Source organism: Neofelis nebulosa, chromosome 6 (genome assembly GCF_028018385.1).
Source record: "Neofelis nebulosa isolate mNeoNeb1 chromosome 6, mNeoNeb1.pri, whole genome shotgun sequence".
Lineage (NCBI taxonomy): Eukaryota > Metazoa > Chordata > Mammalia > Carnivora > Felidae > Neofelis > Neofelis nebulosa.
This window is the reverse complement of record NC_080787.1, coordinates 132,282,597-132,310,154: the sequence shown is the minus strand read 5'-3', so window position 1 is coordinate 132,310,154 and position 27,558 is coordinate 132,282,597. Positions and strand designations below refer to the sequence as shown.

The 27,558-nt window shown below is 42.1% G+C and overlaps 1 long non-coding RNA gene across 2 annotated transcripts; it reads right to left on the bottom strand.

The window, feature by feature from the left end:
• Nucleotides 1-392: 392 nt before the first annotated feature.
• On the bottom strand, nt 393-27,558 carry LOC131514974 (uncharacterized). Of its 2 annotated transcripts, XR_009263367.1 has the most exons (4): nt 27,101-27,558; nt 12,439-12,588; nt 10,640-10,730; nt 393-1,505 (listed from the first exon to the last, which is right to left on the bottom strand). It is a non-coding gene; the product is annotated as an uncharacterized LOC131514974 (long non-coding RNA). The 2 variants fall into 2 exon arrangements; XR_009263366.1 differs by lacking the exon at nt 393-1,505 and having other exon boundaries at nt 10,582-10,730; nt 27,101-27,555.

The window sequence follows — 27,558 nt, the reverse complement described above, 5'->3', positions numbered from 1 at the left end:
AGAAATAGATAAAATTTTATAGAAGCCCCTTTGAAGGGGCTTCTGCTAATTACATTTGTGGCAAATTTGAACATCAGTAGGATAATGAGTCCTAGCACATTAATTTTTAAAAATCCGTTCAGATTTTAGTGATGATCAAAAAGGGAGAAAGAGAGAGAGGAGAAGAAACAACAAAAAAGAAAGTTGTTTTTTATAACAGAATGCCAACGAGTACACGAAGAAGAAATGACAGGCTTAAAAAATTTGCTGTGGGGCGCCTGGGTGGCTCAGTAGGTTAAGCCTCCGACTTCGGCCCAGGTCACGATCTCGAGGTCCCCGAGTTTGAGCCCCGCGTCGGGCTCTGTGCTGACAGCTCAGAGCCTAGGGCCTGTTTCAGATTCTGTGTCTCCCTCTCTCTCTGACCCTCCCCTGTTCATGCTCTGTCTCTTTCTGTCTCAAAAATAAATAAACGTTAAAAAAAATTAAAAAAAAAATTTGCCGTTTTGCAAACCTAAATAAATAAATGATAAGTGAATAAATGTTTCATGGAAGAATAATTAATGGATGCTAAAACCACTGGGCGAAATTTTTTTGAGGAACTAAATATTCATACAGTTTAAAATTTTTACTTCACCAAATATTATTTATTAATTACAAAGAGAAGTTTCTTTGGAATAAAGAGCTCTGACAGAAATTACCTTAAACAAGTAATCAACTTGGTATTCGTAGTAACGGGACTATTATTTGCCATTTGGCAAGATGCAATGAGAAGGATACATCAAGTTTGAAGTATTCTTGCCAGGCATTAAAATAAAAATTAATGTTTATTTATTTTTGAGAGAGAGAAAGAGGGCCGGAGGGGTAAAGAGAGAGGGAGACAGAACATCCAGAGCGGGCTCTGCACTGAGAGCACAGAGCCCGGCGAGGGGTTCAAACTCACCAGCCGTGAGATCACGACCTGAGCTAAAGTCGGACACTTAACTGACTGAGCGACCCAGGCGCCCCGCCAAGCATTTTAAATATGAATTTAATCATGAGGACATAATAGTACAAATTCAGAATGTAGGACATTCTCCAAAACAATTGTCCCGAATTACTCAAAAAGGTCAATGTCAAGACAGACAACAGCAATGAATTTTTTAAAAGTACAAGGCAGTTGTCTTACATTAAAGGAGATTAAAGAGACATGACACTCAGATGCGATGTGGGAACCCTGACTGGGAAACTGAGGCATTCTAAGTATACACGAGGGTCACCGGGCAGTGAGAGGCAGAAACAGGAGACCAAGCTGGTTGTGCTCATCTCCAAAGCCTAGGCTCAACTTTTTGTCACTATTCGTGGGTTTTTACAAAATCTCACGGTTAGCTTGTTGAACGTTAAAGAAGAATTTTAAACCTTGGTGTTTCAGAAGTGCCGTTTTCACAACCCACTTCGTCTCATCGGTCGACAAAAAACCCCCAGGTGTCCCAAATTTCAAGGAGCGTGTTTATCTTAGACCACAGAAGTGACAGGTGATTTACTCCATCCTAAAAAAAAAAAAAAAAAAAGAATTTACAGATAGAGACACTCTTTACACCTAAAGATAGGTCTAGAATATGGAGTCTAGCTCTTCACTTCCAGGACTGCAATCACAGGCACCTACTCTTTGGATACCGGGAAGGAAGCGAGTTAATGTGAAAGCCGAGGAGGGGAATGACACAGAAGTAGAACGTTTAATAGGAACAAGATGTGTCTGTAGCCCCTGTCTCCATATTTAGCTCAGCTTCCATCCATCATTTGCAAAGGGAAGCATGAAAAGCATCATGTTTGTGTTGAAAGGAGGAAAATGTGAGTGGCATTCTTGGTAACAAGGCTTGGAAGTGGGAGGCGGCGGGGAGCTATATATTATACCTGGAACGCAGGCATACTGGTGCCAGCTTCAAAAATGGACTGAGAATAAGAGGGAGCTAAAATTTTAACAGAATCTGGAGCCTTTTGAAGTGTGAATGAATGAAATGAGATGTGTGAACATGCACAGACCCGTCCTTCTGTTCCTCCTAGGAAGCTCCCAGCCCGCAGATCCCCAGATACCCGCAGAGGAAAAGACCTTCTGGATGAGGACACGCTGTGGGTTTTCCCTGTCAGAACGGCGCGGGGCACGAAGGATGTGTGTCGGCCTCCTCTCTGGCCAGTTTTAGCTCTCTCAAGTGATTGGGCTTCCTCGGGTCCGTGATGGAGCAGGCCGTGCTGTCAGGGACATCTCCAGACATTCACTGGCACGTTCACAGGGTGGATGTATCTGTGAAACACATTTGGCTCTTTGTCTCCTCTCGATGGTTGCCTGCCGTTCTCAGCATTACCGAGGGTGCTCTGAAAAGCCGAAGCTGGCGTCCCGCAAGCTTTCCCTGTGGGGGCTCCAGTTGGACTAAATCTCCCTTTAGAATTTCGTTTCCCAGAGGATCCAAGTTGGAAATTGTTAGATGCAAAACCATCCCAGTTCTCCAAGATTTGGGCACTCTGAATACTTTTGATGAGAAGCGGGTGCATGGAACAGAGACACAGCATATGGAGAACAAAGGGTCTGCGTGTTCAGGAAGTGGGGACCTTCAATTCTTCCACGTGCAATGAGCGATCCAAATATTAATCGCCGTTTCTTCAGAGCCCTCAATTCTTGTTTGATATACCACCCCTTTAATATAGCTATCACTTTATTCATTTCTCTCTTTTTTTGGAATTTCTGATATTATTGTTCATATTGATCACAATCGTCTACTTTATTCATTTTTAAGGCATCGAAGAGGGTGCTTTTCAAGTTTTGCATATGTTGTCCCGTGACTCTTCTCAAAAACAGGTGTCCCCCCACTTCCCAAAAGCTCGCGTTACACCACTCACTTTTACAAGAGAACTGATAGGACCCGTTTCTGCTAACCGAAAGAAATCCAAAGAGGATTTTTGCTTTTACAAAAAAAAGGCGAAAAGCCAAAAGAACGTTCAGCGCCTGTTTTGCAGAGAGCTGTTTCAGAGGCAGCGTGCCCAGGGCAGTGAGAATGGCGCTTCCAAGCCCCCTCCCCTGAAACTGCACTCAACACCTCAGCATCAAGCCGCCATAGCTTCGAACCGTGTCTGTGACCATCTGTGCTTCATCTCAATTTACTTTGCGTGTCCGTTAACAAGATGTGGCCTAAGGTATCTGAAAAGTCTAAGAAAGGTTGTGTTTGGGGCCTGAGAATGCTCAAAATTGTTTCTATGGGAGTTAATGGTAATTACTTTCTTTGCTTTCTGCCGTTTCAACTTGGGAAAAGTTTCATAGGAATGCTCCACTTCTGGACAGCAAGGGAAACCCGTCATTTCCTTTGTGCTCCAGTTGTTTTCCTATTCGGACTTCTAGCTGCAGAAATGCCAAACCCTCCCTTTCCCATTGTGCTTTCCTTGGAGATCATTCTGTTGTACGAATGTGGAAATAGACCCTTGCCCTTAGTCCCATGCACATGATTGATGAAGCTGGGACCAGACTTCATCATTCCTGACTCCTGGAATTAGTATCATCCCATTGTCCCACTTGCCTCTGACAAACTCTAATTCCGCAAGCGCCCCACCCACACGGAGCAGGTCCTCAGTAAGCTCCTGTTAACTCAGAGGAACCAGGGATATCGAAGATTCGATATTATTTACAGGGCCGGCAGCACTTAAACATTCGCCGGGGCCAGCAGAGGTGTGGTGAGTTTCTTTTGGCCATTGCAGCTATTGCGAGCAGCCGTATCTTTGGAAAATGCAAGAGTTAAACATGGATTCAGTCAAGAAGGAAGATCTGTTCCCAGGAGGGTCTCCGTTCCCCTTATAGGTGGACACAAGCTGTGAGAAGGATTCTCTTGGGGCCTCATAAAAACCGGTAGTGTGTGGTAAAGTTCTCTTGTTTACCCGTGGTGGAGAAACATATGTGTCTTCTGAATGAGAGGTTTGGCTGTTTTTGGTAGACGGGAGGTAAAGGTAGTATCTGCTGGAAGTGGAAGCAGGAGTGGTGAGTGAGGATTGGGTAGTGGTGCCATAGGCAGAGTTCTAGAGGTAGGTTTACCCCGAGAGGGAGATGCACTGGGACAGTGAGACATCCGGGGTGGTGACATGGTAGCCACATATTCCTAGCAGGGTTCTGTTAAGTGACACAGGTCACTCAGCCTGGAGATTTGCTTGGACAGCGGGTCATTTTGGCTCATTCGGGCATAGTAACTTCTCATTACCTCTCATTCCTCTTCTTTCACCTTTTGGGTTCTTTTGAACCCTCTGACTTTGTAGCTCTTGACCTTGGTGGTATATTAAAGGCACGGGGACATTAAAAAATAACAGGGCGCCTGGGTGGCTCAGTCAGTGAGGTGTCTGATCTCAGCTCATGTCACGATCTCACAGTTCGTGAGTTCAAGTCCCTCATCAGGCTCTGTGCTGACAGCTCAGAACCTGGACCCTGCTTCGGATTCTGTGTCTCCCTCTCTCTGCCCCTCCCCTACTCACACTCTGTCTCTGTCTCTGTCTCTCTCTCTCAAAAATAAATAAACATTAACAAAATTTAAAAAAAAGTAATGTTAGGCTTACCTACAGAAATTCTTAATTCTTCTGGGTTGAGCCTGGGCATCAGTATAGTTAAGACTCCCTAGGTGATTCTAATATGTATCCATGATTGCCAACAAAATAAAAATCTAAAACTCAGGAGAACCCTTCACGGTTTGATTCTGCAAGGCTGGATATACAAAGATTCTGATTAGTAAGACCCTTCCACTGGACTTTGGCAGCTTTCTTCACTAGAATGATATTGATAAGATAAAGCTGACGTTCTGTTCATAAGCCTTGCCACAATCCTATGGACACTCCTAACAAATAACCGAGATGCAGAAAACTCCAAACACTGCTAGTTTATACGGTGCATCTTCATTATGTTCCCAGTGGGGAACTTCCTTTCAGGGCTCTTTAGGATTCGTGCAGCTTCTTTATGCTATGAGACGTAGGCTGTGGCTTACCAAACATGTCTAGAAAGAATCTCCCTTAGCCCAGGACTTCAACCCTTTGCTTACTCTCTGATTTTCCTGAAATGTGTTTGGGACACATTATAGAATGGGACATTCCACTCCCACATTTTTGTTTGCCACTTAAACCCTAGATTGTCATCAAGACATATCCTGATCACTAACACATGCAATAAGCACACAGTATGTTTTTTTTCCCCCTTTCTCCCTGCTGGATGGTACATAGAAAACGCACACTTGGGAATCAAGCGACCTCAGCTGTACTTCCAACTCTAGCTAAATAGCTATGTGATTGTGGGACAACCTTCATTTCTTCTTGATTCACTCTTCTGTAGAACAAAGGGGATTGAAGTAAATATCTGGTTTTCAACACTACCCGCCTTTTTACAGTGAGAGTACCCTTTCCTCAAAAGCATGCTTACTATAAAAGTCAATATATAAATCTGATTGTCAGGAAGCTGTACTGATTGTGGGGCTGTGGGAGGACCTGAAGCCCCTTGGGTTTCCTCATCTCCTCCCCTAACCTTGAAGTGATTCCACGGAATCCGCAGGATATAAAGAGGAAGGTCGAAAGTATATGCACTAATTAGTTCAGGTCTTTTCTACTGTATTATTCTCTGAGTACAAATGCACGCACACATGCACACATATACACATGCACACTGAGTTTGATGTTTCAGGCTTAAGAGGTAGTAGATACAGTGAGACAGACTAGCAGTGATAAAAACTTGGAAATGCTATGCATTCGTTGGTAGGGCATGGAAAGATACAGGTCTTGGGAGTGCATTGTGCCTCCTTCTAAGGACAGCCAGGCAGTGAATGGTCAATCAGGTTTGGTGACTGCCAGGTACTCAGTGGTCTGGAGGGTTAACACCTTGTAGCAGGTGATATCCCACAGGTAGTGACTTCATGACCAGGAATCTGGGAACAGGGTCTTGGAGAGAGACCTGTGAGGAAGCAGGATAGAAACAACTGGGGTTACTTATTTTTGAGAAGGAGGAGGTCCATATTTATACGAAGTATTCACTGCCTATTGGAAGTACTATCCCGTAAGTCCCCTATATTCCAGATAGGCTTATAAAAACAAGTTACACAAACAAGTCATACGTGCTTTATAACTAGAAATGAAAAGTAGCATTTCTCCTCATTTCCCCTGGTTCTCCTGGATATCTCCATAACTCTAAATGCTTACTTGAGGGACAGCTGTTTAGCTCTCAACCAATATACTTGTCTCAAGAAAGATCTCACAGGACTTTCTTTGGCCTGAAAGAATGCTTACTCCCAATTCAGCAGGGTTCCAAAAAATAAAATATTACCTGGGGTCAGATATCCATTTTCTTAAAGCAGACATACTTAACTTTAAGGAGAAAAGCTTGTTGAATCTTATAAGTTAGTTTAATATTTCTGGGATCCTTCTAACCCTAAATGAAGAGGCATGTAATCTCCCTTCTCTTGCTAAAAAAAAAAAAAAAAAAAAGAAAAGGGTTTGACTTTCATGCCATGCTCTGGAAATAAAATTGAAATCCATCTTAAGACTGTTTCTTTCAGAACTTTCACATTAATCTTGCTTTATCATTTGTTTATGATATGTGCCATTTACCTGATGAAACCATTGATAACCGGTATCATTCAAATAAGTGAGGTGTTAGTCATAAGTGTCCACCACAGTGCCTGGCACCCATAAAGACAACAATGAAACAAAGCAACCAGCTTCGAGCCAACAAAAAACAGTCTCGGAGGCTTGGTTTCAGTTAGGCCTGGACTGACTGAGTTGAAGTCAGGAAAAGGCTGTCTGGCCTGCCAGGAACCAGCTAGATGGTCACTTACAAATATAATTTGAAGGGGTTTGACCTTCCGACAGCAACTCTCTCTGGTTTGTCTGCTGTACTCGGGAGCTGGAGTGTCTGGACTCTCACTGTTGAATGTTGCTGCCACATGGGGATGGCAGGGAGTGTACCGTCCTTTTGGTATGCTCTCTGAATAGTTGTAAATGTAGGAGGTTAATTAATGATTTCCTACTCAGGTTTTGGTAGCATGAGGCTTCCATCAGCCACAGTGGAAGTCCTGAGTGCGTTGCTATGAGTCAGGTGGGTGTTGCTGGTGAGGGGTGATGAATAAGATACATGGGAACGCTGGGTAGGGTAGAAGGCAAACTTAGGTCAACTCCATGCTAATTCCTAGTGATTGCCTTGCCTCTTAGTCTTCATAATTCATTGAAGGAGATCGTTGTGCTTAATGTTTGGGAAGATACCAAAAAAACAAAAAAAAAATGGCAGAGATGACTCCTTCCCTCATATAGTGTATAATTTAGATGAGGAGATAAAACATACATGAAATGATTGGTTATGCATTGGTGCATTTTTAAGCATGAAGATAATGGTTGGTGCCATTTTGGCTTAATAGTGGTATCAGCAGAATTTTTAGTGAAATGAGATCATAATTTCATCTTGCACTGTGAGAGCTCCCTATTAATATAGAGATTGGTGTAGCTGACTAGGAGAGTCTTATTTTCTTTGTGGAAAAGATGAAGTGGTTGTATCCATGTGCTATTTCTTTGCAAAACAATAACGCAGATTGAGGTCCAACCCAAACTCAAAACGTGGGCCTATCTGTTCTTCTGACTTCACCTCTCATATGAGCTCATAAGAAAGAGAAGGGTCAGATCTTGACCACAGCCTCTGTGAATCTACATTTATCATCATGTAGATAATAGCTGCACAAAATGGTTTTAGCATTTAAAGAGTAGTAGCAACGGCATGACCTGGAAGCTGGAAGCTCACAGAAATGCAAATGATCACGCTTCGAATCCTCAACCCTCTAGAGGATGTTTCCCAGGAACTTGTGTTTTAACAAGACTCTTAGAAGATTCTTATACAAGCTAAGGAAGACTGAAGAAATATTGTCATAGAAAATAGAGTTGACTGACAACAGAGCTCATTTTTTTTTTTTGTAGATCAGTCCCTGTACATAAATTTCTAAAAATTCAATTGGACAATCTTTGCCCCTTAATAGGAATGTTTAATCCCTTTATATTTAATGTAATAACTAATTTGTTATAAAATATATATGTGTATGCCAGGAGCTTTTGTGAATTGTCTTTTCCCCCATTTATCACTCTCTCCTTACCTCTGGCATTTTAATTACACATTTTAAACCTTTCTCCTGTGCCTCTGTGTCTCTCATGTTCTAAATTAGTCAACTTTCACAGAGAATCAGAACCAATGCAACATGCATAGATATATGGACAGATTTGTTTCAAGAAATTGGCTCATCCAATTATGGAGCCTGGCAAGTCCAATATCTGCAGAGTAAACCAGCCAGCATGCTGGAGACCCAAGGAAGAGCACTGACATCGTAGTTCAAGTCTGAAAGCCATCCACCAGCAGAATTCCTTCTTGCTGAGGGGAGGTCAGTCTTTGCCTTCCTTAACTGATTGAATGGGGCCCACTGATGTTATGTCAGGCAAACTGCTTTATTCAAAGTTCTGTAATTTAAATGTTATTCTCATCTACAAAAAACCACCCTCTTATAAACATCCAGAATAATGCTTGATCAAATATCTGGGCCGGATGGCCTGGCCATTTTTACCCGTAAGATTATCTATCACATATTTCTTTCTGTATTTTCCATACAGAAAGATGGAAGTGGATTTTCTACTTCCCTATTTTCCTTCACTAATCCACATAGCTGCTGAGTCCCAACTGCTGTTAAATTGCAGTTTATGTGTTGGGTATTTAATTTCAAGTATTTTATTTTTCTACTCTATAATTTTCATTTAATTCTTTCTAAAATACCAGTAGAAAACCAGAGAAGTAAAAATTTTCCATCTTTAACTTATGTTTTATCGATAATATATTCATGTTGGACTATATTTGAGTTATATTTTCTTAATTTGTCACATTAATCATATCCTTAAACATTCAAGTATAATAACTTTAATAACAGTAGTATTTGTGGGTCTGTTTATATTACCTGTTTTTTTCCTCTTGGTTCTTTTCCTTGATAGGGCCATAATTTTTGATTGAATGCTATATATTCTATGTGAAAGACTGTGGAGGCACTCTCTTCCTTTGAGGGGGCTTACCCTCTCTTTTCATATGTATTCAGGGAAGAAGCTGATCACTTTGATTCAGTTAGCAACTGAACAGATTTGAGGCTGGGTTGAAGTCTGGAAAGTTACATATACTTCTGGTTAGCTCCTCAACCATGGTATGGCTCCCAGGAGTCCCTCCTGAGCATAGAGTATTGACTTGGGCTTCTCCTTGTCAGGTTGTATTCTCCTATTTTTGTCTCTTCAACTCTGTGAGTAGGCCAAAACTCCTCTGATTTTCTGTGATTTCCTGCCTCGCTTCTTGTCCTTAGCAGTTTAGGGATTTAGCATATGCCTGTGGGAGAAAATGAGTATCTAATGTGCTTCTCCATGCTTTCCTTCTCTTCAGGATTCTGTTACTTCAAGTTTTGGATACTTTGGCCAGTCAATCTCCCAACCTCCCCTTTGCTCTCAATTTTTTTTTTTCCCCCTTTTTTGTCTGCACCCTTGTGAGATTTCCAGAAACTTTGTTTCTCTGCTTATCAGCCACAGCTCTCTGGGTAGATTGTTAGCCTCTAATTCCAAGCCAAAAACTAGCAATTGCCTTGAGGTGAAAAGCTGTTTGAAGAACATCATCTCAGCTCTCTGTGGTTCCCTTTTTTTGACTCTTCTTGATCTTGGCCCTTCAATTCCTGGTTGCTTCAGTCATTTTCCAATGCCTTCAGTCAGACAGCTGTTGTTATTGCTGTTTTTCTTTACATTTTATCTGAGTTTTCTATTTGTTCTTCCCAGAATAATTGGTCTAGTGCAAACTACTTTATCTTAGCTAGAAGTAAAAGTCTAACATATGATCTTGAAAATATCACTCAACATATCTTTGTCTATTTCTTGGTCAATACCTGAAAAAAATAATAGTATCTTGCCTTCATCTTCCCACCCTACAGCCCATTCAAGATAATTTGTAATGTTTTTGGTAAACTTTAGAAATGAGAGCAAAATCATTACCCTGAGATAGACATTAGAAACCCTGATATTTGGGGAAAATAATAACTTCCAATAAGATTCTATATGTGCAAGTATCATTTGCCCTTATAATAAAGACAATATTTTTTATTTTAATATACTAAGGTTTTCTCATCTTCCCTTGGGGAATATTTTGCATCAAGAAATTTGATATTAAATCTGAATGTGTTTGAGGTCTGATTGCACCTAGACCAGCACCTGCAAATTCTACAATTTAGTTTTCATCAGTCTTGTTTATAGTTCTTACATTTCACTTCAGGCATTTTTGAGGCAAATTATAGGTAGCTAGATTTTTTGATATTGAGTTCGCATAAAGATTTTTGTTTGCCAATATCATCTTTCCTGAATTTCACTCTCTGTTAGTTTGTAGAACATCCCAATCTTGTCCAATGTTTTAGAAGGATGTTTGTGTCTTCCTGCTTACAATCCCCTGCTGTTTCATTATTTGTATCCCTAAAAGACCCTGGGGAAGTGAGTACCAAGTACAGGAATAGAATGCAGGTTTTCTTACTTCTACCCCTGAACCCTAAATCAGAAAACCAAAGGCCAGATCCCAGATCAATTGCTTTCTTTTTTATTCCTTGCATTAGGATAACCTCCACAAGAAGTGACTTACTTCCTCACAAGCCATTACTCTTCTATTTTGATCCAACTATAGGTATGTTGCACATGGTCTTTGTGATTCTTCTGAGCCTGTAAATATGATCCTAAAAAAAAAAGTCAGTTTTTTCTCATCACTTCTCCTGTTTCTTTTATCTACTGCCATAGACAGATTGAAGAACAATTGTATTATATTAATTATATACTGGTATAAGTGGTAAACTGTTACAGATATTTATTACCATACAAATTGGCCAAAGTTGGCTCCTTAGTGAATGGAAACAGAAAGAAACCAATTCCCTTTACTTTATGCTTGGTCATTTCTATAGCAGCCGATGCAATCATACTATTATTACCAATTCTTTGTGTAAATCTACCCATCTGAAAGGGCTCCAGGGCTTGTAATGTGATTCACAAGGATATCATAACATCATGGCAACTCTACAGCAAATTGAGGAAATTAAAAATGGTTTCTGAAATCACAGAAGGAGCAGAAGTAAGACAGCTAAAGGAAAGCTCAGAAAGGAGAATGAGTTAGGAATTATTCTCCAGCAATCATTGCTGTAGAAAACCCCTATGCAATGACTGTTTTGATGCAGAGTGGAGGGTAAATGGTAGGAGAGGGAGTATCTGGGGGCTATCTCTCTTGACTGAATAAGTTGTTCAATTTACATGGCATCAGCATACTATTTCTTTAAAACTATCCCAACAAAATAGTTTTTTTGAAATTCAATAAATAAGATAGTTTTTGAATATTTATTGAAATGGTATTATTTCAATAAAACTAAAGCAACAAAGTAAAGAATGAGGTGTTCTATCTTAGTAACCAAACAACATTGTTCTCTTACCTGATAGAAATGGTGAGTTAATTGTGACCCTCAATTGTGATAGGTACCTTCAAGTCATGTAGGTATTTCTACCCTTCTAGGGTTCTAAGGAGGAACCCTCACAAAAGAAAGGTAATCACAGAGTGACAGAAGCCACACTGAGAAACAAGGAAAACTTTATTAATTCTGTGTTTGTCCATCCTGTAGACGGAAGCCTCTTTGTGTGCTGCTCTGGGGAACCCCTAACCTGGGTTGGGGAAATGGACTCATGACCTAACACTGGACTTGCCAGTTACTGATCCATTTAATGTGAATATTTCACATTCAAGAAACATGGAGAATAATATATGAAACTAAAAGGCCTCTGACTAAGGAAGGAAGGTGCTCTGACTTTTGCCACCTCTCTCCTCTGTGAGTTTGGGCATGTTACTTGAATTTCCCGAGTCTTGGTTTCACCTTCCAATCAATAGGAATAATAACCCTTAGTTAAGAGATTAAATGAGACAGTGAATGTCAGGTGCTTAGCACATAGTAGTTACTCAGTAAATGGCAGGAATTTTTATTGACTCAATTTTTCACAATTTTATAAATAAAAGTAAATAGTAAGAGGGAATATGAAACTTTTTAAAGCCGTATTCAAGGCTGGAGGCAGGGAAGAAGGGAAAATGGCTTATTTATTAATTATTTGTTTAATTATTTGTTTTTAAGTTTATCATTTATTTGGAGAGAGAGAGAGAGAGGGAGAGAGAACAAGCACAGGAGGGGCAAAAAAGACAGGGAGAGAGAGAATCCCAAGCAGGCTCTACTGATAGCATGGAACCCGACATGGGGCTTAATCCCATGAACTGTGAGATCATGACCTGAGCCAAAATCAAGAGTCTGACGCTTAACTGACTGAGACACCCAGACACCCCTGAAAAATCACTTTTTTAGTGTTTGAAAAAGGATATAAAATGAAACACTAATGATAAGAGGAAGCATCAGTTACCTTGACACTTGCTTTAAATGCTCTTGACCCAGTTTGGTGAAGCTTCATTACATACTGGGATAGCACTGAGTCACATTCTCTCTCCTGGAAGAGTTTGGTGATTGGACTTTACACAATTTCTGAACACCATGATATGGAGTTCTCAGGGGTCTGTGAACAAGTTTTCAGGTTCAATAGCGAGTTGAGATCATCCAAGATGCCCTGACTCCAGACAATCTCAAAAATTCTTCAGCGCCATTTTGTGTCTTTCAGAACCTCACAAACAAAATTCCTAACTCTGTAATGTACTCATGTACTTTGTAATAAAAAAATGAACTTTCATGTTAAGTTTATCACTTTCCATTGAAAATGATCTCAGGAGTTAACATATACCAGTCCATGCCTTTTTCTATCCATAGCAATATACATTCCTCAGTAGCCTGGATAATGATGACATTGTACATTTTTTCTTTCTTTCTTGAAATTTATTTGGTATTTTTCATAGTTGTTGTAACAGTTGCTTATTGAAAGATAAGTGCCAGTTGAGAGGGAGTCATTTGCTAATGTCTAGTCTAATGGACTCTGAGAAGACAAAGGCTTTGAATTGCCTGTTACTCTTTTTTCAGCCTATATTAGGTTTCTATTGCTGCCATAACCAGTTACCACAAACTTAGTAGCTTAAAACACTACAACTTTATTACCTTACACTTCTGGAGGTCAGAAGGCCAACCCAGGTCTCATTGGGGGTAAAATCAAGATGTCTGAAGGTCTGTGCTCCTTCTGGAAGGTCTAAGGGAGAATTTGTTTTCTTGGCTTTTCCAGCTTGTGGAGGTTGCATTCCTTCACTTGCAGCTTTTTTGCTCCCAATCTTAAAAGCTAGCAATGTCTCATCTCTATTACCCTATTGTTCTTTGATCACAGCTGGGAAAGGTTCTCTGTTGTTAAAAAACCCCATGTGATTAGACTGGATACACATGGATAGTCTCATCAATTCTCCCCATCTCAAGATGCTTAACTGAATCACACCCACAAGGTTCTTTTTGCCAGGTAAGATAATCTTATCCATAGGTTTCTAGAATTAGAATGTGAACATCTCTGTGTGTGGAGTGGTGGTGGTGGTGGTGGTAATTCTGCCTACCTTCGAAGAAAAAATGGAATTATAATTTCGGCAAAAATTGCACAGGGAACTTCTAAGTGTTGTCTTTCCTAGAGAGGGTTTAGAGGTGGCTTATTCGAGAAAACAAGAGAGTAGGTCCTTGGTTGAGTGTTGTGGATAGAGCTCGGCCTTTATGCACCATTCCCTTCTATTACATGGTGGGAAGTGAGGCTTTCCTTCACAATCAAGATATTATCAAGGACACTGAATTGCCCCCAAGGATTTTAGAAAGACTGAGAGAGTGTGAATGATATGGGAAAGTACCAAGGAGTGGGGTCTTACCTGAGACAGTCCCTGGACAGTCTAGACAGGTAAGGAAAGCTAGGCAGCCTCAGAGATGGTCTTTCTTGAGAGGGATGGGTTTGCCAGAAAGCACGAATATCTTGCTTCTGGCAATCTCATCATGATGAGAAAAGAAACAGGACAGTGTAGCTTTGATTGGATTAAAGAAATGTAGGCAGCTGCAGAAGCTCCAGAGATGGGTAGAGATGGTAACCCCCCCACCCCCCACCACAACAGGCAGTATGGCCGTGTGTGGTGGTGCCAGAGTGGCTGAGCCTCTCGGGGAGGCTGATGCAATGGGACCCTTCTCGGACGTTGAGCACATCCGGGCCTAGAGGTTACTGTTCTCTTCATGAAAGTCAAATGTGTAGTGTGTTCCGGGATTTGTCCTGTGCTCCTTTGCACAGCACAAATTCTCAGGCTGCAGGTGAAGAAGTTAACTAGCAGAGTAGAGCTAGGAGTGAGGAAAGGGGAAGCTCAAGGGGCGATGGGGTTGCCGGTGTGGCTTAGGGCCAGCTCACAGCCCTTTGCTGTGACAGACACTGTTTCCAGGGGCCTGTGGCATACGAGCAGAATCCCAAGGGAGGAAACAGATCAGTAATGACAGTCATGAAGATGATCCAACTACAAACAGGGCAGGGAAGATGGAAGCAGATGTTGCACTTCTTCTCGGAAAAGTGGAGGCAGATTTGAGTCAAAGAGGTCTTTACCGGCCGCTGGTATCTACTGAACTCTCTACCCAAATAATCAGTATTCAACCAGTGAATGGAGAGTCCAGGAAGCTTCTGAGAAAGTGGGAGCAGAGGGGCTGTGACTTTGTCGAATGAACATTTGTTAAGCAGTGCCCTGGGGTGTTGGATGGTGAGCCGCAGGTTCAACAAAACCCACAAGGGAATTGAAAGAGAGAAGTTTCTCACCCACAGGTCCTAGAGGAGCTACATGGCATGCCTCCAGGGACCACAGTGGGAGGCCAAGGCGGGGTGCAGGCAGAGAGCAAGGCAGGACCTGAGGTTCACGCCTTTGTGAGGGTCCCGGAATAGAGTGCTTTGGGGTTCCCAGGCTAAGGCTTATCTGGTCTATTCAAACCAAAAGGAGCTTCATGGGGGTCTTATCTAAGGGATGCACAAGGGGATGGCCCTGGGAGGTGGGGGAGAACATCACCAGCGTGGTGTGGGGAGTCACATCAGGAATTTGTATTTATCTGTGACTCTGAGAGCTATTGTCTGGGGCACGTGCTTGCATGAGGGGCTTGTATCAGTCCAGGGCCCCCGCAGGCCACTTGGCCACACCAAATGGATGCCAAGGCCGCAGCCTTATGGAGAGTAGTTTAGTTAAACTCTCAACACAAAGGCTAATGAAAGGGACTTGAATTTGTCATAATCGAAAGGGTCATAATTTGTGCCTTGGGGAAATGCACGATAGCAGACATGCCATTGTCATTGTTTTATTGTTTGTAGTCCTCACAATTCATGGAGTAGCTGCTTCATTGCAGATACTGTGATAAAGTACGTAGACTTTGAATTCAAATAGCCTGGGTTCAAATCCCATTACTGCCACTTACTAATAATATGACATTGAGTAACCAGTCCTAACCTGACTTTCCTCATCCAAAGAATAGGAATAATGTGATATTTTGTAGAGTTGTCATGACTAAATGAGCTGATATATTTAAAATGGTCAGCGCAATGCCTGGCTCTTCACACTAAAAAATCCTGGCTTCTAGTTTTTTAAATGTGATTCAGTAGGTAAATATTTTATGAATTTACTCTCATTAGAGTATTATCAGATGTGAGGCACCTGGGTGGCTCAGTCAGTGAAGCGTCTGACTTCTGATTTCCGCTCTGGTAGTGATCTCACAGTTCGTGAGTTTGAGCCCCATACGGAGCTCTGTGCTGACAGTGCGGAGCCTGCTTGGGATTCTCTCTCTCCCTCTCTTTCTGCCCCTCCCCTGCTCGCAGTCTCTCTCTCTCAAAATAAATAGATAAACTGAAAAAAAAAAAAAAGAATATTATCATACGTGAGTATCTCGGGATGAATAAGTTTATCAGACCAGTTCTTATCTGCCATAGCTCTGATAACAGAGAGCATAAGAAGGAAATTTGATAATGGGTAGGAGAAGGGATCCCAAGTAGGCAACACTAATGATATGCCTCATGATGGGCCCTGGAGATCCCGGGGGCTATATTTTGAGGCATTGAATGCTTTGAGGTACAGAATAGTCTAAGTGTACTAATCATACAATAGAGATCACTACCTATACCTCAGCAATATAACAGAATTCCGGTTGCCAAGGTGTTGAATCTAATTGTGTTTGCTCCTGAAATAAAAAAGAATCCCAGCTGAGGACTTCCATTAAATGGCTCTACAATGTCTGGCATCTTCAGCTTTAAGATAAAAGTGTAGGGCAGAAAGATCTCTAATGTTCCTTCTGTGTCTGACATTCCAGGACTCCAAAATAATGCTAGGGCCAATATTATGTATTTCTTTTTATAGGAGTTCTCTTTGCCTGGGGAGAGCAAGACCATATGCCAAAAACATTGTGCAAGTCAGGTCAATTAAGAAGGATTGCTCCTCCAGCCTCGGGTTTGCTTCAGCAAATCTTTAGAGCCGGCTCTTTATTTATAACTCTGTAGAGGACCAAAACAACCCTGCATCTGACTAGGGTGTGGAGAAGCAAAACATAGTTCAGATGCATTCCTAAATCATGAATTTTTCTCATTGACGTGTATATGCCATCACAGTGCAGCTGCGTGTCATAGATTTTTAGGGCTTGATTATAAATGGCCTTCGACAGACATCCCTGGGAGAATGGCAAAGAAGTGGTCCCTGTGACACAGCTGATCCTTTCCCTCCACGGAACTGAGGCTGATGATCTTAAGGGCAGCTATCAGCACCAGTCCTAGAGCCTAAGGAATAATGTAGGTTGCTTAGGGACTGAACATTCCTCATTTCTCAATGTCAAAAAATGCTAAGACTTGTGGCCAGACCTTCATAGCTTCAGGTGTCATTATATCCTGTTTATTGGGATGCTCGATATTAGACTGTCCCCCTAGACTGGTGTTCCAATACCCTCGGATACTGGCCTTTTGCTTCTGGAACCTTCCAATGGGCTCTACAATCATCGGTTCAGTTCAGCTACTACAAGGGTCTTATAATTCACTCTCCTCTCTCCCCACAACGCACTCCCCACACACTCCCCGCAACGCACTCCAAATTTAAACTGAAAAGTGACTTATAGCTCCCAGGACTAGGGTAAGTGCTTCTCTTAAATGGACTTGTAATAGCTTGTCCTCACACCTTTTGCAATACTTCTGTATGCTAACTTTTCCCTTTATAGAATAAGCTTCTTGAGGATAGAAACTGAAGCTGGTTCTAATTGTATCCCTGGCATTTAGAACAAATTCCAGAACTTATTAGAGACAAAATATATTGTGGGATGATTGAGTGCCTACATCTCGTCTCAGGTACTAAACATTAAAACACATGGAGAGGGGTGCCTGGGTGGCTCGGTCAGTTAAGCATCCAACTTTGGATCTTGGCTCAGGTCACGATCTCATGGTTTGTGGGTTTGAGCCCTGTGTGGGGCTCTGCTGCTGACAGCACAGAGCCTGCTTGGGATTTTGTCTCTCCCTCTCTCTACCCCTCCCCCACTCACTCTCTTTCTGTCTCTCTCTCGCTCGCTCTCAAAAATAAATAAATAAACCCTAAAAAATAAATAAAAACAACACATGGAGAAGGCAGCACAATTGGCTGGCGCATAGTGACTCCTATCCCTATCCAACTTTTCAGACATGGCGGACGGTACCACTATCTCGCTCAGGTCTCACGAGTGAAACCTCGGAGTAATCATGATTCGTCTCTTTGCTTTGTGTATATACTTCATGCAGCTGGTTTTTCCTCTTTAACTTCTTGCATATTATGTGAAGACAAACACTTATATTATTAGAAAGTCTGCAACGTTCATTTAGACCTTTTCCTCAAGTGGAAATGTGGGACTAAGTGTTTACATTGCAATTAGTCCTCTCTAACAAAGACATTTACCTATTTAATGGGTGGCTAATTTTTGGTGCTTTGTATTAGGGTAACTGTATGATATACATTCTAAACTAGGATTGCTCTGGGAGTGAACGAGGGCCCTATTAATTGCCCAGGTTGGTGGACAAACTCGGACTCTACAAGGCACAGTGAGACATATGGTCACTCTATTTATAGATGAAGATGCTGCTGAACTGGCACCAATAAACAGGCCTCGGGCCGGTCCTTCCACAGCTGTGACGTATATGCGATGAGACAGTTACATCTCCTTACCAGGATATTCTTGTAGCTGAAAAAACCGGTGTGGGCAAAGTTGATTTCTGCCTGGGTCTTAACTTATAAAGGTGATCGGGTGATGGCACAGAGAGGCTAATGCTATTGAAAGATTTTCATTGCTTACAGTTTCCAAGTGGAGGGGACATGCCATGTCATGCAGGGCCACATGGGAAAGTACCAGGTTTGATCAGGAGTCAGATGTAGGATCCAGGGGAAAGGATAGCCCAGAGCCTTTCTTGTGCTTTCCGTGGGAGGGGCAGGGCAGAGCAGGGCAGGGCCAACGGCTTAGGATTGGCTGGGTTGAATGATATCCAGAGGCTTTCGGCTATAAGGGTGGTGTCTAGTTACCTTGTACCTGGGTCTGGGTGATTTAGAGCAGAGGGAACATTGGTTTGGTGAGTGAGCATTAATCAAGAGAGGTGGCTGGGGTATGGGCTCAGAACTGGCTGGAGAGTCTCTAATATGATTTTTGTGCCCCTGCAAAAGCTGGATCACAGGGGAGATATAAACAGCTTTGGCCCCTAGTTCAGCTTGTGATTAATGGATACCAACTAGACAGATACAGAATCTGAGAAAACACAGCCAGATCACAGGCAGTTGCTTGAAAGTAGGGTGCACTTCTGGAAATGGAATATAGATTGCCTCTGAGAAACTCACTGCTCCATAGAGACTGAACCAGCAAACTTCACGTCCTGAGCTTGAAGCTCCAGTCTATGCAGTCAGCTGGCCCATTGTCAGCTTAGAAATAATGGCCCTGCGTGCTTGAGGACCCAGAAGAAAAGGGCAGAGTTGAGGGTAAGCTGAAGATACATCTTTGAAATCAATGGTTTGAAGATTCTTCATGAAGATGTAAACATTAAACACATTTTACTGCCTATCGAGGGAAACTGTGGCTTGTTGACTTTATTTTAGGAACAATGTGAATGTGAAGTTCTTCTGGTTTTATATCTGAGAGATGGCCCGATGTACAGATCATCTAAACTCAGTGCTGTCCAAGGGTGTGATGAGGAAATGGTGAGTCCATCGAGGGGAGCAAAGAGGCTGCATGCTCGTTCATGTGATCCTGACCTGAAGGCTGTGGGGATGTTTGTTCTACAGTTGGGAAGGCTGCGAGGGGTCCAGCAAATGTCCTGGGTGCCGCAGCTCCTGAGACACAGACATGATCATAGAATGCAGGTTGGTCTGACTTTTCTCGACTCAGCTGGGAGCTCCGATAGGAGGGAAAAGCAGAGATCTTTGCTGCCTAAGCTGGCTCTCTCTGGGCTTAAACCAGCGTTTAAAACATGTGCCCAGTTTCCTAGAATGGGAGGCCCTGACTTCTCTTGTCCCAGCGGTGAGCAGGCTTTTGCATGCCTCCCAGCACGTTGCCATTTATGGATTTGGGCAAAATAACAGAATTGCAAAGCTCAGACTCCCAGACTTCTTTTTTTCTTTTTCTTCCACACTGAGCTTCCTGTTTCTATGGCAATGAATAGGATGTTTTGCACTAAGAAACACTTTAAATGCCACTGGGGGAAGGTAAGAACCGCTCATAGCTCTCTACAGAGCAGAGAGGTGAAGTGAATGAGATGTTAGGAAAAACTGAGTGAAATCAGGACAGAAAGGAAGTGGAAAAGCTGGAGTAGAGGTGGGAGAAGGGAGGAGGGAGGTTCAGAGACATCTGCTTGGAAGTAAAAATCAAGCAGAGCAACATGACAGGGGAAAACCAGGACCTGCCGACTGGCACTCCTGTGGACAGCAGTGTCCTTGAGCACTTGGAAAGAGCACGTTCACTTCATGAGAACCACAGGGGTTGTGGGGGGTGGGGGGGTTCATACAGTCTTCACCTGGAAGCAGGGGGCAGGAATCGGGGGGCAATTCTAGACACCCTCACTACACAGGACCCGCAGAAGGTGGCTTTGGGCATAACCTCCAAGGTGAGGAGGCTCCAACATTACACCCTGCAATTGCTTAGGCTGCCACTGGAGTCCAACTCTCTCACGTTTGAGGTTAGAACCAGGATTTCCAATCAATGGCCAACGCCTGTGGAGGAGCTATGGAAGCCTCTAGTCTTCGGTTCCTTTACTGCCTTCTCTCACTGCTGGGTGGGACTGCCCGCATAGGCTCACAAGAAGGCAGATGTTTATAATATCAAATACAAGGGATACAAAAGAGAATCTCAAAAAGTCAAGGGGCCATCGAAAAGTTTCTTTTCTTCTTCCCCAGTCCACGTCTCCCCAGTGAATGCACAAAAATGTATGAGCAAATCAGCATTTAGGAAAGAAATACCTTAGAGTAGCTTAAAAGTCACCCTGGTAGAACTATGAGTGGTATATCAAGTAGTTCTCACTTTTGGTTTTACTAATTCCTCCACTAGAGCCAAGTTAAATCAAATCAAACTCCATCTAGCTTGAAGTTCCTGTTATATAAGGTTTTAAGAGCTATAAGCTAGAATTAAAGGCACAGTAATAAGAAGAGCCAATCAAGGGCAGCCTCAAAATAGCCTGGTCCCTGTGGAAGGCCAAGGCAGATGTATTTGTCCAGCTGCTTGAAGGAGAAGGCCCCGAGGCCTCTCGCTCACTCGCCAGAGGCCTATAAAAGGCTCACCTACAGCTGCTTGTGAAATTGGTTCCTTGTAAATGAAAGTCAACCAGGAGTCATATGAGCCAATGGCAGCTGGACAGAGAGGTCTGGGGTGCCAAACGGAGCCGGAAATGGCCAACTGCCAGGGTAAACAACTGGGGGCAGAAGCTGAGGTGAGTGTCTATCCCAGGATAGCTCAGCGAGGTGTTGCTTTCCAAGGGCTTGGCCAGGACAACCTGGCTTATTTTCAGTTAATCTGGGTATGCTGTAATTTACTATGGGAGCCTTACATTTGCATGTCTACTTTAAGAGACCCTAATAAGTACACATAATAAAATGTTAATTTATGCCTTCTGCTAGGATTGGAATTGAGTGTGGCTTGATGCAACTGCAAAACAGAACAAATCTGGAAATTCTGGCAGGCAGAAGAGGAGGGTGGAAGGAGCACGTGCTCCTTTGAGCTGTGGAAAGGAAGCTGAGAGGAGACTAGAAACTTCCTGGCATCAAGTTCCCTTCAGAACCCCAGAGGGGACTTCCTGCAATGCTGGGCCCAGTTTCCCCAGCACAGCCTAGGGATAGCCTCTTTGTCTTGATAGCCCCAAACTCAACACTACAATAGGGCACAGACTAGGACCTTAGTAACTATCTGGGGAAGTGATTAATAATACTGTGAATGTACTGAGGGCAAACTCTTCCTCCCATGTTTTGGGAATTGTCAGGTCTTGCTTAGCTCTCTAAGAACCCCACACTCATCTCCACATTAAAGGAAAAAGCCAGCACACATGTGATCTTCTGGGTTATTCTAAGTAGAAAATCTCTATAGGTCTTTGAATTCTTCCGACCCCAGCACGGTGCACAACATCTCAGGCAGTCTTGTGTAAATGCCTCTTCCCTGTTCAGCTTTGCCCAGACCACCTTATGCTGATGCTGCACCTGTGGCTGACAATCCATGTGTCCTAAACTGGCCCTGTTACAGGAATAAGACAAAAATTTCCTATATTTATATATAAATTTTTTTTCATTTTTACTGACACCAAGTAAGATTGAAATACACCAGCAGGCTTCTGGCCAGTCATTGTAAACACTTTTCAGAGTCCCTGCCAAGGCCATGATGTAACTACATTTCTATAGGAATCATCCTCCTCTCCACAAGATCAACTCAGGTAACCATTTAGTCACTGAGTACCCTCCACTTTGATCATGGATTCCATCAGAGCACCTACTGACCCAAGGTGCACAATTATATTCTTTCTCGTCGGAATTATCTGAGTTTGGCTCAGACATGCATTTGGGAGCCAAGGTGGTCATCTGCAGAGAGAAGCAGAACAAGCTGGTCTGTGGGGGAAAAGAAAATTGCAAATATACAGAGGATAGCAGAGTGAAAAGAGGCCTGGATACACTTCCTTCTATTGGGTTCTGAAGATGACTTTGCATCTTTATAAAAAATTCCTATTTAATGATTAGGCTGACTTCTCTGGCTTTATGATACTTTTAACCAAAAGGACTTTGAAAAGACACTGAGTTTCACTGTAGACATCTGTGGCTCCAATCCAATCTGCATGCCTAAACTTACCCTTTGTCAGCAGGCTTCAACTCTACTCAAAGTCACGACATGGTTCCCAACTGCCTATGTCACTATGACCATGACCTTTCATCTAGCTCTCAGGGCACTCTCTACACTGTCCTACCCACCCATCCAGAAAGATTTCCCCCTGCCACTGCCACATGTAGCTTTGTGTGGGTCTGATAACTTTCTTCACACTTCTCTGAACCCAGTCCTCTGGTTTCCTTTCTCTGTTTCTGCTACCATTGCTCCCCAGCTTAGAATGGTTTTCCTTCTCTTCTTGGTCATACAAAACTGGACACTAGACTTTTTTTTTAAATGCAAATGGGATGGTTCCTTTTCTACTTGCTGACTTAAAGAAACAGAAACTATCACCATGAAAAAAAAATGGTTATTGGTGAGACCCAGTACCTATAGGCACTTGGCTCTTGTGTGCCTGATACAGCATATGCAACCCCACTAATATTTGTATTTATGGTAATTAGAGAATTTCCCAACTAAAAAAAAATATCTAAACTCCTGAGGAAATGAATGAGCTAAAGGAGTGTTTGCTTCAGTCCTTGGCTCATCCGGACAGCCAGATTCTCTTCACTAGAGGAAGACTTGAGGAGTATCCAGCCTAAACGGAAGTTAACTGGGCAACGACCGTGTTCTTCTGGGAGTAAAGGGCAGAAAAGGTTTGGGGATGAGTACACAGTATATAATGGTACTTCATCTAACTTCTTTCTCCATTTGAGGTCAACACATGACGTCATGAAATGAAAGCAAAGGTAATGGGAGGAAAGGTCAACAGAATGGCTGTTTAGTCATCTGATTAGAATATAACCAGGAGATTCTGGAGATGCCATGTTCTCTTGCTGAGGGGGCTGGTATGTAAGGGGAAACACTTTCACATAAAACAGCACTGAGGATCGAGTGTTTTAGGACCCATGGGACTGTGGCGTGAAATATTTTACATATTTATGACAAGGAGCCTGAGGAAGCCAGTTCTGAATTTCTGAATTTATGCAGAAGAAACCCACTCTGTGTCACAGGCATATTTAAGTCAAGTGTTGTGATCCACTTGAAATTACTGGGTGTCGGCTGGGTGTACTGTATAGCCCTGGGCCCTACTTCTTATGTTCTATATGGTTGCTTCATCATATTATTTCTCTTTTATAGGACAAATTCTTTGGTAATATCTGCAGGAATGGCAAAAAAAAAAAAGGAGACTATTTTTATTATGAGATAGAGCTGTGTTCTACATATGCAACATAAGGAATCGTAATAATTTCTTTAATGGCCACACATATGGAAAAGGTCTCTCACTGCTTTACACTCTCCACTGGATTTCTCCTCTATTCCTTCTGGCTTCCCGTTATTCCCTGCCAAAAAAAAAAATGTTTTTCTGTCAGTCTTTGAAACCGTTTTAATTTTACTTTGGAGTGGGCTCCAATTTGTTAAAGTGTGGGGTTGGACACTGATACAAATAGTCACAAGTTTTGAAATTTGAAATAGAGCCCTATTAGGAATAAATGCAGCGAGATTGTTTAAAGCATCCTACCAGAACAAAGGCTTTTGGAGGCGGAAGACCCTTATACCACTGGAAATTTATAGCAATTTCCAAAATGCATTTATGAGTTGCATCCTGCCAAGATGCCAAGGGCACTGTGGATGAGCAATGACAAACTTTGTGGACCCAGAGTAAATTGGCTTTACTAGACCTTCTCTAGAACACAACCAAAGGGAGAGTATTGGGTTCCACTGTGGAAAAGGAAAGACTTCCTAAAGAAATGAAATGTTAAATTTTCTACTTATGTTCCAGGCCAAAGGTTGAGTGAGTAACTTAGTGGGGAATCCAGAGAGGACTCTGGATTCCTCATCCACACATCACTTAGTGCTCTCTGTCTGTGGGTCTCTTAATATCTTTAAATGAAAGAACAGAATTCTAATGTTTTTTTTTTTTTTTAATTAGATGATGAAAGACTTCTAATGGCCTTCTGACATGGCATCTGAAGAGGAGATCTGTCAAAGACCCAGTGCTGCATAAGGGGATAAAATGAGAAACCCACCAGAAAAGAAAGCAGCAATACTGAGTGAAAGGCTTCTGATGTGCTCTTGTATTTAATGCAATGCCTCTCCTTCTCTTGGTCCCTGGTTCCACACAGGATGCTCCAGAGGTGGCCCTCCTTGTGGATAGATCGTGGCATGTGTGTCCCTCAAGCAAATGGGCCTATAGTGGCGAGTGGACAAAGCAGCCATGGTTGAGGAAATGGCCTGGTTTGTGAGTGTAGAGAGGAGGCTTGTAGGAACTGCTCTCATTCTTCCAAGTAATGACGTTGGAAAACCAATTCTGGAGCAAGGGGGCAGTAGCTGATAAAAATCATTGAGGAGAAGGTGGCCTAGAAGATTCCAAATCCCAGTCCTCACACACCCCCTAGTGTAGAACATAGGGTAGTTCCCTGGATACTGGGTTGGAGCTGAAAATACGTCAGCCGTTCTTAATCACCTCCCTTGATGAATAGGAGATATTGAGGGGAAATAAATTAGAAACAAAGGCAAACAATGAGCTAAATTTGCAACTGACAATCACAGGTGACAAAGTAATAATTGTGTTAAAAAGCAAGCCATTTTTATATACTCAGAGCTCCAGTGTGAAGAAAGTAGGCAGACCTCCATTGTTTAGACCTGAGCTTCTCAAACTTTAGTGCACATGTGGATCATCCAAGGATCTTGTTAAAATACAGATTTTAATTCAGTAGTTCTGGGGGAGGGGCCTCGATTCCGCATCTCTAACAAGCTCCTGAGTGGTCTAGAGGGTGTTGGTCCACAGACAACACTTTGATGGCCCTTAAGTAGCACAGGGCACTGACTGGTCCCTTCCACCAGGCCTGTTTGGTGGTTTTCTGGAGTTCTGCTGGGGCGGCAATCTCTACCACCCCTCTGCCAGCCTTTCTAGTGCACCATGTAATGGCTTCCTCATTCATCTGATCACCTTGTAAATTTGTCAGCTTCAAGATAACTATATTTTATTTTCTGAACTTAAGTAGTATTTACCAATAGCATTTACTGTTTGTAATGTTAATTACTACATATTACTTTGTGATTTCATGATTCATGAGTTTGTTTTCCCGACACAGTTGTCTGCTCATAAGAATAGGATCTGTCTTATATCACTTCGTTTCTTCCATGGGGTCTTGCACAGGGGAGGGCCTATATGAGACAATTACAGAATCAGTTGATTGGTTTTCTACTGTAGGCTCTGATTTGAAAACATTTCGGAACTCTTCCCAAAGAGTGGAGTTTGATTCTAAGGTGGCAGAATGAAGAAACTTTGGAAAGGCGCTGGCTCGCTGAGGGAAGCAGAAAGAGGATGCCCAAGGAGAATTTGGACATCTTCCAGTATTCAAGAAAAATGTATCCTGTACTTTAAAACTTTACCCAAGGGTTTCCTTAGAGTTAGGTGTCTTGAGTTCTGCTTAGGTCTCTACTTAAAATCACTCTATGTAACAATGTTCAGACATCCTGAGTAGAGCGAAAAACAGAAAGTAGATTTGCTGACAGTACACAAGACACACAAAAAAGGAAAAAAAAATCAGTCTGTGCTTTGAAGCAATAAAAGATGAAATTTTCAGGGCACCTGGATGGCTCAGTTGGTTAAGCACCCAACTCTAGATTTTGGCTCAGGTCATGATCTCACGGTTGTGAGACTGAGCCCCTTGTCAGGCTCAGAGCTGAGCATAGAGCCTGCTTAGGATTCTCTCTTTCTCTCTCTCTCTCTCTCCCTCTGCCCCTCTCCTGCTCTCTCTCTCTTTCAAAAGAATGAATAAAAATAAAAATTATAAAAAGATGAGATTCTCAAGTCAAGGAAACAATATTGTATAAATAAAGTGAAGAACCCTTCTCTATTTTCACTGTGAAAGATCAGAGAGGAGTAATAATGCCATAGACTTGAATGTGCCATCCTCTGTCGCTTGGGAATATATTAAATTCCTTCACCTACCATTGGGCTGGGTGTTTTTAGGACAGACATGTCTCTTACCTACAAGGGTAGATCATGCTGGAATGGGCAACAGGTTCCTGGACATACGCAATCATCTACCTGCACTTATTGCCTAAAGGTTCTTCAATTCCATCTGTATTGGCTAGAAAAGATGACTTCTGAGCTCTCTAACAAATATGAGAGTCTATGACTTCTTATTAATAATTAATAATAATAATTAATGTCTACACATGTTATATATTATTAATAATTATAATAGTTATCCATAATTAATACTTTGTGCAATAGACTCTCAGAACCTAAAGACAACTTAAAAGCTGGTAGAGCTAAGGTATGTTTTCTTTTCTAAATAAGGGCTATCCTTTGACGCCCTAAGAGTTATAAAAACAAATACAAGCTTTTCTCAAACACCTTCAGCAAAAAGGAACTCCCCATGTTCCAAAACAACAATTTTTGTTGTACAGTATTTTTTTTTGTCATTAGAAAAATAATCCTTCATCACTGCAATAATTTTAGAAAACAAGAAAGAAAAGCATGAAATAAAAATCCAAAATATCTATAGTACTATCACATGATAACCACTATTAACATTTTGATCTATGTACCCAGATGTGTGTGTGTGTGCGCGCGCGTGCGCGTGTGTGTGCATGTGTATACTTTTATTTTGAAAAAAAATCATACCATCCATATTTTGGAACCAGATTTTATCATCCTTTGTCATTAAGTATTTTTAACACCACTTTCAAAGGCTGAATAAGCACATTTCATTTTTTTAAATAGCTATAATTATTAGAATTTTTTTTTCTTCTATCAAGCCAAAACTTACCTCTTTGTAATTTATACGCATTGGTCCTTTCTCTGCCCTCCAGAATCGCATGCAATAAAAAGTGTAATCCTTTCTTTCCAGGTCAGCACTTCAAATATGTGACCACTGCTTACAGGTCTCTCCGAATCTTAGTTTTGGGTTTTCATCGGTTGCAGGTGTTCAGACATCTTTCATGGTTCGCAGACCCCACGATCATGATAGCTCTCCTGTGGATTAATTTCAGCTTGCCATTTTCCCCAGAACTGGATACAAAATTCCAAGGAAGAGGAAAGCTATGCCCTCCTTTTTTGGTGGAATTTTGAATTTATTTATGTGGCCAACGTACTAAACATTTTTTGAAATCTTGGCTCATTGCTGATCCGCTTCCAGGTCTTGCTGTCACACCGGCTTGCTGCTTAGCTTATCACGATCTCCACCACGCCTGCTACGTCTTCTAATGACGCATTCAGTGCTCTTAT